Source organism: Elephantulus edwardii, unplaced genomic scaffold (assembly GCF_000299155.1).
Source record: "Elephantulus edwardii isolate Elephantulus edwardi_28Jun2011 unplaced genomic scaffold, EleEdw1.0 scaffold00084, whole genome shotgun sequence".
Taxonomy (NCBI): domain Eukaryota; kingdom Metazoa; phylum Chordata; class Mammalia; order Macroscelidea; family Macroscelididae; genus Elephantulus; species Elephantulus edwardii.
In genome coordinates this window covers 14175900-14189929 of record NW_006399834.1, presented here as the reverse complement: position 1 = coordinate 14189929, position 14030 = coordinate 14175900, and the positions used below count along the sequence as shown (strand labels likewise).

Below are 14030 nucleotides of genomic sequence, written 5' to 3'. Positions count from 1 at the left end.
CTCATGTTTTATCTTGCTTGGTCTCCACAATTCAGTGATTTATATTTGCTTTCCCTTGTTTAAAAGGGGAGAATGAAGGTGCTGAGAAGTTAATTAACCAAGGGATTTAAACCCAAGGAAGCAAATCGACAGCCATGAAGCCAATCTACAGCCATGAAGCCAATTGTTTAGTCTTTGTCCTGCGGAGGGTGGATGCATGCAAATTTCCAACCTTTTAGTTAGTAGTTTTGGAGAAGGTACAGCCAGAGTGTTCTCTGGAGGCAAAGATTGTGGAGCTTCATCTCACATACTTTGGGCTAGAAGTTCTTCCTAAAAGAGGGACATCATGCTTGGGAGGGTGGAGGGATGGCAATGGAGAGGGGGAGGAAAACCCTCAACCAGGTGGATGACACCGTGACTATAGCAATGCCCTTGAGGGTGTCAGAGATTGGGAGGATGGCACAATATAGGACAGAATTCAGATCTATTATTTATAGGATTGCTTTACTTGGTAACACCTAACAACAACAAGCCCAACATATAAACTACTATGCCACCACTGGTCCTCTTAGAAAGTTGGGATTAGAATATAAGTTAGATTCCAAAGTGTACTCACCCCATGTCTATGCCAGGTGGCTGCCGGCCCACCAGGTGAGAGATAGTGATTATAGGCCTGGGGAGAGTGTTTTCCCAAAGCATGAATATGATTTTTTGTTTGTTTGTTTGATAAGCCTGAAGACTGTTACTTTCCCCCAAGTTTCCTTTTATTAAGTGTGACTGAAGTAGATACTGTGGTGATTAAAGAATTTGCCAAAAATGGCTTAGACAGACTTCTGGTCCACCAAGATCTCCAACACATGACTTTATCTAAAGGAATGATACAAATGAAAGAACTTAAGTGGGTATTTTGGTACAACTTATAGAAAAGGTAAAATAAAATACTGAAGAGCAATGATGTCAGAACTTGAGACTAAGGTGTGCCTCATATAGGCCATGGTCTTTGCAATCATTTGCTATGCATCAGAGAGCTGGACAATGACTAGGAATAATAGAAGGATAATTGATTTGAATTGTCTTGTTGGAGAAGAGTATTGGATATACCATAGACTGCTAAGAGAATAAACAGGTTTATCCTAGAGAGGCTTAAACCAGGCTGCTCCAAGGATTCTGGAGCTTTGTCTGACATACTTTGGACATGTTTCAAGGAGGAGTCCGTGTAGAGAGATGCCATACTTGGAAGGGTGGAGGAACAGCGCAGGAGAGGAAGACCCTCAATGAGATGGATTGATTCAGTGACTGGGGTAATGGACGTGTCAGAGAGAGTGAGATTGGCACAGGGTAGAGCAGGACTTAGGGCTGTTGTACGTAAGGTCTCTATGGGTCGCAAGTGACTTGATGCCACATAGCAACAACATCATGCAGGTGGCATGGTGATGATGACGGAAGTCACCCCTGTGGCTGTGAAGAAGCCAGGCTAAATCTTTGCTCACCTCTTGCCATCACGTTCTCCCAGGGTGTGCTTGTCAAAGAGGTACTCAGGCCAGATCTCTGGGTGCCCATCTTGGTGCAAGTTGGTTCCATAGTCACCCAGTTGTTTGATGAATTTCATCTGCTCATCCAGGTTATGTGTCTCAATGAAGTCACACAAAAGAGGGTCATTCTTCTCAATGGCCAGTTTATGCAGTTCCAGTAGGGCCTTATCCCCCAGTTTAGAGCACACTCCATTTCATGGAGCCCACTCTCCTAATCATCATGGTCTGGTTTCTTGATGTCTTGAAGGGAGATGTGGCCTCCTTGCCTCGCTGGTTCTGCAGTTTCATCAGTTTCTCAGCATGTTTCCTCTCCTTGTGGAATTGATGGAGAAGATATATGGCAAAAGCCTTCAAAACCACATTACATGGCCAAAGTAGTAAGATACAGACAGGTGGACATAGGCGTAGAGCTCCAGGTTGATCTGGCGGTTGATGGAGGCCTCCGAGTCTTGGTGGCAGTTCCAGCACACCTGCCAAGATGGTCATTGCAGTGGTGGCTGCGTGGTGCTGGAGCCGAGGCCCCCGGGTGCTGATGAGAGGAGGTGGAGCATTGGCTAACAATGACCTGCGGGGGAGATGCTGTGTTCAAGCACGGTTGAAGCAGGAGCCCACGGTGACTCTTAATAATGTTTATATTTCTTGTTATTACCTGCTTTACACAAATTACTAAACCTTTGGTCTTTAACATTTTGTTTGTACGTTGGAGACAATGATGCCATGTTAGTCAGAAAATTTATTTTATCTCATTGTATGTAAGCCTTGAGCATTCATCCTGTGGGATAGATAATTGTTTTAGAAAAGACAGTTTTAGATTTTTAGTCTTAGACTGTGTTAATAATAATAAAGGTGAGTTGGCACAATAACATTCTAGTGCTAGTCTGTGTGCCTAAGCAATAATAATGGAAAGTGTATATTATTATTATTGTAGCTATAATTAAAGTCTAAGAGGTCATCACATTTATTGAATATTTTTTTCAACACTATAAACAACATAGGGAGCTCTGGTGGCCTAATGGCAAAAAGCTATACTGCAATATTAAAGGCACATGGTTCGAGTCCATCATCTGCTCCATGGGAGAAGGATGGACATATAGACATAAGCATTAAAGACCATAATATTTGAATAGGAACTGCTTTGGCCACTGAGAGGAAGTTATGTGAGAAGTAAATAATCTTCTTAGCAGCTGATGAAAGATTTCCTTTGTAAGGCCTGACCTTATGGAAAGGAGCTCTGATAAACCCTCTGGGGGTAGGGGCCTTGAGGGGAGCAAGAATTAGATTTTCTTTTCCGCTGTAAGGAGAAACAGACTGGGGTGCAAGGTCATGAGAGACTATACTGTGACACATTCATACAATGGATTATTATGTAGCATTTAAAAACAATGAACTCTGAAGAGGATAAAAAGATGAAATCCCTATTATGTGCTGCTGAGTTGCCAACCCGTAGCGACCCTTATGTACAGCAGCCCTGAGCCCTACCCTATCCTGAGCCTGTCTCACTAATTCTGACACACCAAGCCCCACTGCCCCAGTTATTGTATCAATGCCTCTCATCTAGGGCCTTCCTCTCCCATTCTGTCCCTCCACCCTTCCAAGCATAATGTCCTCCTCCAAGGACCAGTCTCTCCTAGCCATGTTCCCAAAAATCCTAGCCTCCAGGAAGAAACTTTGTTTCACCCTCTCTAAAACAGACCTATTTGTTTTCTTGGCTGTTCATGGTATGTTCAAGACTCTTCTCCAGCACCACAATTTCTTTTTTTTAAATTATTATTATTTTTGTGTGTGTGTGTGTCTGTGTACCGTCAGATCAGATCTGACTGGTACAGGAGGAGATTGTCCCTCCTTTCCCGGCAGAGCATCTGGTGGATTCAAACCATGCGCCTCTGGGATTGCAGTGCAGCTTCTTGCCACTAGGCCACCAGAGCTCCCCTTGGCCACCAGAGCTCCCCCAGCACCACAATTTGAGGCATTAATTCTTTTTCTCTCATCCCTAGTCATTGTCCAGCTCTCTGATACATAGCAAGTAATTGAGAAAACTGTGGCATGCATTACGCACAACTTAGTCTATAGTCTTAGTCTTAGTCTTAGTCTTAGTCTTAGTCTTAGTCTTAGTCTTAGTCTTAGACTGACTATGTTGCTTTTCAGCACTCTGGAGAGGTCCCTGATAGTAGATTTTCCAAGTGCAATTCATCTTTTGTTTTCCTGATTGCTGGTATTAAGAATGTTGATTGTGGAGCTGAGCAAGCTATAATTGTTAACAACCTCATTTTTCTCTCCATCTATCATGGTGCTGCCAATTGGCCCAGCGGTGCGAATCTTTGTAATCTTGACACTGAACTTCAATCGCTGTGCACATCAAAAATTTTTTTCAACAGAGTGAAAGGAAATATACTGACTGGGAACAAACATTTGGCAATACTACCTCATACAAGAGTCTCATAATCAAAGTTTACAGTATGCTTCTAGGCCTCCACAAGAAAAAGACTGATAACCCAATTACAAAAATGGGAAAAAAGACATGAAAAGAATTTTCACTGAGGAAGATATTCGAATGGCCACCAGACACACAAAGAAATGCTCAAGATCACTGGCAAAGAGAGAGATGCAAATCAAAACCACAATGAGGTACCATCTCTCTCCAATGGCCAGTGGCAGAGTTTAACAGAACAGCGAGTAATAAATGTTGGAGAGGATGTGGTAAGAGAGGAGCTATTATACACTGTTGATGGAATTGTAAAATGGTACAACCTCTCTGGAAGGCAGGTTGGTGCTTTCTCAGAAAGCTGAACATAGAAATTCCACATAACCCAGCTATTTTACTGCTTGGAATATATCCCAAGAAAATGAGAACTGAGGCACAAATGGAGACTTGTACACCAATATTCGCAAGGAAACAGCCCAGATGTCCTACCACAAAAGGAATGGATTGAGAAATTATGGTACATTCACACAATGGAATACTATGCAGCACGCAGGAGCAGTGATTTTGTAAATTACTACCTAACTTGGGAGGGACTGGAGAGTATTATACTGAGCGAACTAATTCAGTCCCAAAAGGACAAATATTGTATAAAACCATTTTTATAGAATGAGTATGAGGATCCAAGGAGGGGGCTGGGTGGAAGCAGAGGGGTGAAGATGGGTGGGAAGGGGTTAATCATAGGCATGTTGTTGTTGTTGTTAGGTGCCATCTAGTCGTAGACGACTCATAGCAACCCTATGAACGAAAGGCCTGAGCACTGTTCGTACATAGTTTCCTGAGGCAAGCCATTTCGGAAGTGGATGCCGCTCCTGCTTCCAGGCTTGATTTAGTCGGGAAGCTCCAGCCAACACTGTCCACCATGGGTAACCATTACCACGTTTTGCACATCACACTGTCACAGTGTTCAGCATCACAGCAACCATGAGTTACCTCTGTACAGCAATGCACAGACCACTGTTATACCACCTAGAAGAATGTTTGACAGGAAAACAATTTGAACCCGGCCGAGGGCCGCAGATTAAAATCACCCACCTTCGGCTTGGTAGCATAACTTTCTTTACACTAGGCCAATGTAGCTCTCTCTCTGTCGTCGTTGTTATTGTTGTTAGGGGCCGTCGAGTCGTAGACGATTCATAGCGACCCTATGAACGAAAGGCCTGAGCACTGTTCGTGCATAGTTTCCGGAGGCAAGCCATTGATGGGTGGGTGTAAAGAAAATGGAAAAGATCGGTGTGAATGTATTCAAACTTTGTAAAGAAACCAGTATAAAGGAAAACAAAACAAAAAGAAAAACAATGAGCTCGTAAAACATTACACAACATAGGAGAGTGTGGAGGATATTATGCTGAGTGAAATATCTGTCACAAAAGTACAAATACTGCATAATGCCACTGTTATAAAAATAGAACAGACATGGAGGGGACTGGGGGGAGAGTGAGAAAAGAGTGGATAGATAATGAACATGGCATTAAAACAGATGAGGGTAAGAACTGTCCAAAAGGAATATCTGATTAAGCATTATATTTTTGACAATCTAGAACAAGAGATGGATTAAGGGGGGAGGGTGAGAAAGGAGAGGAGAGGGCAAGGAGGAAGAAAATGTGTAACAATGAAAAAAAATTAAAACATTGTTTTTTTAAACCTCCACCCTTTATCATACACTACCACCAATAACAACAGAAGATGAAGGAATTCACACTCTTAAACTTCTCTCTCATGAATTTTTTAATATTATTTTTATTGGCCATATTTACAATATAATATTGTCCTTTTTACCTGTAATTTCTGTAATTATGTTTAATTAGTAAATATGAAAATGGATTTTATGTTTATAATTTTAATTATGACTTCTTTAGTTGAACTATGACTTCAAATAAAGTTCGCTACTTGAAATATGACTTCTTTATTTTGATGCATCTCAATTTTTGGATTTCATGATCATGATTTTGCTTTTTCATGAAGCTAAGTATTCTTTGAGTCTTTTACTGTCTCACAATTCTGGTCCACTATACACAGATAGGATTTTTTTATCCACAATTCCTTTTTATTAGTACATTGTAGATATTTCTGGCATTGATGCTTGTAATCAACTTGTTTGTTTTCCTTTTTTTTTTTAGGTCATTTTTGTTTTATTGTTTAGATATTGAAGAATTATTTTTGTCTTAAATCCTTGAAGCTCAATAATATAACAAGGATTAATTCCAATTTTGAATAGTTTTTGTTATATATATGTATCAAACATTCTTCTAGGTTGTATAGCCTTGGTCTGTCCACTTGCTGTACAGAGGTAACTCGAGGTTGCTGTGAAACTGAACACTGTGACACTGATGTGTCAAATGCATTAATGGTTACCCATGGTAGACAGTGTTTGGTGAAGCTCCTCAATCAAAACAAGCCTGGACGCAGAAGTGGCAATCGCTTCCACAATAGCTTGTCTCCGGAAACCCTATGAACCTGAAGAAAGGATGAAAGTTATACGAGTGTCCAGGTCTTTCATTCTTAGGGTCACAATGAGTCATCTATGACTTGATGGCACTTAACAACAACATATGTACCTTTAGTTTCTAATTTCAGGAGAATGCTTTTAAGTTTGAACACATCTTCTGTTATGCTGGGGCTATTTCAGGAATTCTGATTACCCTTATGGTTACTTGTCTTTTTGGCCATCTATATCTATTAGTGTCTCATTAATTTATTTTTGTCTTTTTCTTCTGATCTTACTGTATTTTGTTTCTTTTTGTTTCTATGATCTGTTCGACAGTGAATAAAGAAGACCAAACAAGAATGGATGCCATGGAATTGTAGTGTTGGCAAAGAATATTGAATATTTTATGAACTGCTGAAAGAACAAACAAATCTCTCCTTGGAAGTACAACCAATCTCCAATCTCTTTGGAGGAAGTCTGCTCTTTGGAGATAAGGATTGTTTCACTTACTTGGGTCATATTATCAGGATGTGTTAGTCTTTAAAAAAAATAACATGCTTGGAAAAGTACGAGAGTTGGTGAAAAATAAGACTTTCAATGAGATGGACTGACTTCAACAATGGGTTTTGAGTGTGGTATAGATTGGGAAAATGGCACAGGCTGGGCAAGATTTTGATCTGTTGTTCACAAGGTCACTGTGAGTTTCGGTCATTGCAATGGCACCCAATAACAGCAAAAAATATATGTATAATAACGTTTCTGACAGTATCTAGTCAATCCCTTGCTGTTTCTAATTTTTCGTTTTATAAGAATAATGCTTGGGTTCTCAATCATTTTCTTGGAGCTCTGTTTATCAATTTGTCTTTGAGTTCTTGCTTTTATAAATCATGTTCTTACGATGTTGCTGTATGGAATGATGCACTTACTTTAGGTTGTTTTGCTGTAATATTTGGGTAGTTTACATGGTGGTTTGGTTTTGTTTCTTTTATACCAGGCTCATGCTTGGTGAGCTTTATCTACATTTTTTGTGCCCTAGCATAACTTAAATCACTGTCTGACTTTCCATTTTGAAATCAAAGTTTCTGCTTTTCTTTAATATGATAAAGTGGATGGTACCAAGTTCAGGTTGGAGGTGAAGAAAGATAACTCATCTGAGGGTTATGCCATCTTTCTTAGAGTCTCTGAGCTTTTGAATGAGATTTTGTTTTGTGTTCTCTACCAAGTTCATGTCCCATCCTTGGGGTCTGACAGCTCTTCTATAGACTGTGTTGCCCTGGGTGGCTTCTAACTTTGGTCTCTTGTGAATAGTGCTGCAGTGAGCACTGGTGTACATATATCTGTTTGTGTTAATTTTTCAGTATATACCCAAGATTATGATTTCTGGATCATATGGCAATTCTAGGTTTACCTTTCTGAGAAATGCCAGCATGATTGGGGTAATTGATTTTATTGTATCACATTTGTGGAAAATGCTGAATTGGCAAATGCTTTCTGTATATTTTTGCAACAACAAAAAGAAAAAGAAGCCTGAAAGAACTGAAGCAATCACAAGACACCTGGTTAGAAAAGTAAGTTATTTTAAAATTATCTTAATGTATAAATACTAAATGATGGTCTACAAATGTTTGGGAACAAAATAAACAAATTGTGAAACAGTGAATTCTGATGACTAGGAGAATCATATTTTTGTTTGACAAGATTAAATTATTTTTATTTATTTCAAAATGTCCAGACTTGTTTTCCCCAACATCCACACAATGAACAGTTATTTGAAAACATCAAATTAAAAGCAGGGATCATGTATTTGATGCAGTTTTGAATCCTCCATGCAACAGTGCCAACACTGTTGAGGGATTCTCTCACCTCTCATAGAACCAAGAAGTGGCTCAACTATCCTATGAGAACTACAGGAAGAGCAGAGAGGGAGCAGGGCAAGGGTATTTAAGTTACCTGAAAGAGACAGACCTGTGCTGAGACTTGCAAGATTGTAACCTTAATATGTGTGTATGTGTGTGTTAACATAATTAAACAATATGCACAAACAAAAGGCTTCATGAGCTTTGGGAACCATTGAAAAAGGAGAAACATCAAGGATCCCTTTCCTGTCATTCTAGACTCTTATTAAAACATGAATTAAAATATGAATTTCATCAGGCAACTCTAACTCCATTTCCTTGGTGGGTGGAGGTTAGTTAGTTTTCTAGTTCTAGTGAAGGTGTGCTTATGTAGAGAGATTGTTAAAAGACAGATTTTAAGTATTTCTGAGCTTTTCACAGTGATTTCTTATGGTAATGAGCAGCTTCTGATTATCATCTGGTTTTTCCTGACTACAGGGAAAAAAGGAGATTGTTATGCCAACCTGAATAATTCCAGTCTGTGTGACAATTCTATTTTTCACTTTAAATTAATATATTGTCATTCTGATGCCTTCCTTCCTCAAGTCTTACATACATTTCAGTTGGTATAAACCAGTACTTCCATGTCTTATCTGCCTCTAAACATCGACAAGAGTCAGTCAGCTTTCTCTTAAATGACTCTGACTTTATTTCTGCATTGTATCTACTTTTATTTAGTTTTACATCAAACACAGTTAAATGTTCAGTTAATTCATATATATTAACTTGAGATAAAATTTCAAGTACCCCTGGAGAAAAATACATGGATAAACTTTATTTAAAAGAATTCATTTGTTTATACTTGATTATTTTGACATAGGAATAGCATGAGCAATCAGGCTGGGTAAAATGACTTGCAAAGGCCATTTATAAATTTAAAACTTTTGTTTTTTACTTTGAAGCATAGTGATTTTTTTTACTAAATTTACTGTTCATTTTAAAGGTACAGAGACAAAAAGTGACTGTATGGGGCAATGGGAATAGAATGGGCATGAGCTTTTGGAGTGGACCAGAAGGTTAAAGTGCTTTCCTGCTATGGGATTTCAAATGCTTGTCTATGTTGTCTCAGATCAATTGATTCTTTAGAAAAACAAAAGCAAAAAGAAAAAAAGTGACAAAAACTCAGGAGCAAGAGTTGAGAAAATTACCACTTTATCAACATTTTAGAATGCCAAAAGGGGGCTGTTTGATAGAAAATGAATAATCAGTTCGTATAGTAAGTTATCTCAGTCACAGAATTACAGAGAAAGCCTTTAACTCTGAAAAGATTGTGACTAATAGTTTAACCTGAAAATTTAGTTGAAATGTGGCCTTTAAAAAAAAACAAACTTTAGAAAGCAAACAGTAAAACAACCCAATGCATGTGTACACATAACATTTTATATTAGTTAAGACATATAAATGTATTTATTTACACTTTCACACTTTGATGTAGGTTGAAGAATCTTTGAGTGAAGTTCTACCAATAGTCCTACAGCATCTAGTTTGCATTGTTTTCACTGCCCACATTTTTATTGATTTAATGGAAGGCACAAACTTATTGATGTTTCTGATACAACCTGAAGGTGCACTCTATCTAGATTATCCTTATTTTTCTCTTCATTATGTTCATCAACATAACATACTCTGTTATTCCAATCTTGAATCAATTATCATTTAGAAAACATTCATATTTTTATTTGATAATTCCTTTTTTATGCTATATTTTTGTTTAATATGAAATAAAATAAATCTTTACAAAATCAAGCACAACAGGTGACTTGATAAATTCTGCTAACACTTGGTAAACAGGAGTCTAGCATACACAGCCACAGAGTCACCAAAACAGTCTTGAAAATTCTGAACACTCTGGGGATCAGACATCAAGAATATCAGTGAATCTGCCTGGTCTGCTAGGATGAGGTCAGATAAGTAAACTATTACTCTTTGAGCCTTAGAGGTCGTGTAGTGTGAGCTTCCCTCTCTCTAGAGAAAGGGCAAATGGACCCTAGAGAGGTTAAATGACTAGCAGAAGGTCACCAAAGAAGAAAGTCATTATTAAGGCCTTACTTTCCTAACATGGTACTTCATTCACGGTGAGTGATTTTTGAGGATGCCTAATTCCTCCCAGTATTTTATTGAATGTTATTTTTATCATAGATGTACTACTTTTTTTTTTGTTTTAACAGCAGATAGATTCTTTATGTTCAGACAGCAAATGCAGTTACAAAAGCCCACGCCTGTTCCCTGGTGGTGGTTGATCCGGGCTGGGTGGGGGAGGAGGTGGGGGGAGGTTGGAGTTCACAGCAGACTCGTTCAGATTTGGAAGTAACAGACTTCAGGGCGAGGGTCTCCTCTGGGCAGCAGGAAGGAGGATAGTATTATTGCATCCTCTGGGGGGGGGGATGCCCCCTATACATTCCCTGCGTCTGGTTGCAACCCCCAAACAGAACCCAAGCCCCCAGGGAGACTCAGGGACCAGTTTGGCAGCTGATGTGGAAAGCGTGGAGGGCAGAGATGTCCGCTCAATTTGGCAAGTCCCTCCCTGTGGCTAACTCGGCTGAGGTAGGTGGGAGCACGGCAGGGGGGCCTGGACACCCCAGCTAGGCTAGAGAATAAGGGAGTGATACTGATTCAAGTGGGGCAGGACCTGGGCCCCACTTCTGCTCCTCACCAAGCACAGTGGTGCCTCTGGGCTCCCCACGAGATTAGGCCCAGGTTACTGCAAGGTCCAGAAGATGGCCTAGTACCGGCCGACCGTAGCGTCCCTAATGGCGCCCCAGATGTCAAAAGACGAACACATCAGGGAAGGTGAAGTCACCAAGCTGCTCATCCAGGGCCTTGGTCAGCTCGTCTGGGTTCCTTTTGTCCTTCCCCAATTCCACGATGGTGGCCGCCAGCTCGGTGTCCCTGATGCCCATGTAACTCTCCAGCAAGTCATCTACTTTCTCAATGGCCTTCTCCTCAAAGGCCGAGGGCAGATCTTCCACTGTGGTGGGGCCCCAGGATCGGAACCGCAGAGTCCCTAGGCCAATGCCAAACTGGGCCCAGAGCCTGGGTGGCCACCCTCTGAGAGCTGGCCAATCATATCAAAGGCTTTGAGGGGCTCTCTGAGTTCCCCGTGAAGGTGCGGCCTCGGGGCAGCTCCTGGAGTAGCCTGGCCACTTCCTGGTGCCGACAGCCCAGCAGGCTTTGCCTCGATCATGTTGCCCACGCTGACCAGCTGGATGTGGTCGATCACACTGTCCTTGATACGCTTGATGAAGGCGTAGCCAGCACCGTTGTGGGTGATGGTGAGCCCCAGTGCGCCCTCCAACTTGAACACCTCCACCTCTTTGCGCTGCCCCTTGACGTGGGCAAAGGTGAAGTCTTCCTGCCCGATCTGTTCCCCCAGAGCTTGTCCATGTCCACTTTGTGGGTGCTGAGGGTGCAAGAACATCACCTAGGCGGGTGACAGCCGGAAGGCCTCGGCGATCTTGCCTTAGAGCTCCTTGACCTTGGTGAAGCCCTGGATGCGGCCAGTGGGCTAGCCGGGTGTGGAAGACGAGGCGGGGCCGCAGGGCTGGGGGAGGGGGAGGTAGGCCCATCTGGGGGCCCCCTGCCTCTGCCTGCCCAGGGGCCCTGGCTCGCCCACGCCCAGCCCACCCCGGCCTGGCTCGACCTCCTCGTTTTCCACTAGAAAGGGCGCCTTTCCCCGCCACCCTAGTCCCTGTGGCATGAACAGCCGAGAAGAGAGGGCGCACCCAGGAGATCTAGACTACTGAAGTCACCTCCTCCTGGTCCCCAGCTTCCACCTTGGCCCCACGTCCACTGTCAACACAGCAGCCAGGGTGATCCAGTTGCCTGGCAGTGGGCAAGTCACTTACCTTCACAGGGTCTCAGTTTCCTCATCTGCGCTCTGCAACAGTAGCCCAGGGCGTGCCCAGCTCGGCCCTCTGCAAACTCCTCCAGAGAAGTACTTCTCAAAAAAAGGTTTGGTTTTAAGATTTCTTCATCTCATAGCTTAAATTTCTAGCATTATTTAATGCAAAACACAAATTTGCTAGCTTTTTTTTTTTTTAAGGATGCAATTGTTGAAAGTGAGGAATACTGAGTTCTAGGGGCATTTCATTGTTTCATTGTCCCGACGATGCTAGAACAGTGGAACACTTAACCTACATCTATGTCCCTCCTGATTATGGTAAATTGTGGGCTTTAATTCCCCCTCCACTATCCCACAAGCACTATTATTACTGTTTCACAGGGTCCATATTTAGTTAGATAAATACTACTTTTTCTTGTTTTTAATTCTTTGTTTCCACCGACACTAACTTTGGTTCTTTTAGAATGTATTTAATATGTTTTCATGTTTGCTTCATTATGTTAGTAACACATTTTGTTGTGTTTATCTGTGAATATTTATACTTTTTCTCCATTTTTGCTCCGTGTAGACTCCTATGTTGATGGTCTACTCCTTAAATACTTATGGCTATCTGCTGTGGGTTTTGTTGTTTGTTTTTATAGTTTCTGTTGGAAAGTTTGCATCCTCATTTGTTTGAAGAGAACACACCCCCAGCTATCATAACATTTGCTTTCTTGGCTTTGTTTTTTTGGCAGCTTTGCTGCAAGTGTCTAGGTATAGTTTTCTTTTCATTCACTGTACTTGCATTTAAATCTGAAGCTTTAAGTCATTAAGCATTTCTGTAAATTCCTTATTATTATCTTATTTTGCTGCTGATCTGTTCTTTCATTTTTCTTCTGGAAACTTTAATTATATCTATGTTAGGCCATGTCATTGTATTCCATATGCCTCTTATTTTTTTCCTGTATTTTCTTTTGTTTTTGTTTTTTTAAATATTAGTATATATTATAGATTATATATACTATATATTATATATATTATAATACAATTTCTTAGTGTAGTCCTTAAATATATCTGCTGTTAAACTTTGACTTATTAAATTCAGATCTTAAATACTTGGTTTAAAATTATTTTCATCTGCTTTATGGCATTTGAGTATTTAATCTTATCAACTTCTTAAAACATTGTGGTTTGAGTTAAAGTTTACATAACCATTGATTTTCCATTCAGCCATTCATCCAGGTTTCCTTTTATGGCATTAATTACAGTCCTCACATTGTAACAGCACTCTTCCCACGTCCTTGATACAATTTTTTGCATCAACCTTTAATTCCTTACAGACGTCAATTACTGTTCTTTTAAGCTCATACTTGACAAATCTTTTATCTAAATCTTAGTTATGATTCTATTGTTTGTCGACTCTCTTGATTTTTCTGTCACACTGTTATTATGTCTCTTAATATGAATGACTAGTTTTGATTGAATGCTTGATGAATACATGGAATTGAAATAATAACTTGAGGTTTTAATTGATATTGTTTCCTCTGAGGAAGATTCCTGTTTTCTCTGGGATGTGGTAGACTTTGGTAGTAAAGGTGGAGTACACCAGTGGCTCCATGGGAGAAAGATGAGCAGTCTCCTTCTGTTAACATTTGCAGTCTTGGAAACCTGAGTCTCAAAGGACTTGTTGGCATGGTGATGGTTAGGCTAGGGTCATTGGTGTTTCAGAGGGATCCAGCTGGGATAATCTGAAACTGGATTTGAGACACTACAAGGACTTTTCTGTTTCAGATTGTTAATGAAATAATTTTAGGATTTTAACCTCAGACTTGAGGGATTCAGTGGTACCTTCACTCTGAGATAAACCCTGAAATCCTTTTCTTTTTAACTCAGTTAC

The 14030-nt window shown here is 40.5% G+C and overlaps 2 pseudogenes; both read right to left on the bottom strand.

The window, feature by feature from the left end:
- Nucleotides 1-1465: 1465 nt before the first annotated feature.
- LOC102874052 lies at nt 1466-6937 on the bottom strand (annotated as a pseudogene).
- Nucleotides 6938-11035: 4098 nt separating this feature from the next.
- LOC102852513 lies at nt 11036-12010 on the bottom strand (annotated as a pseudogene).
- Between the last annotated feature and the right edge of the window lie 2020 nt (nt 12011-14030).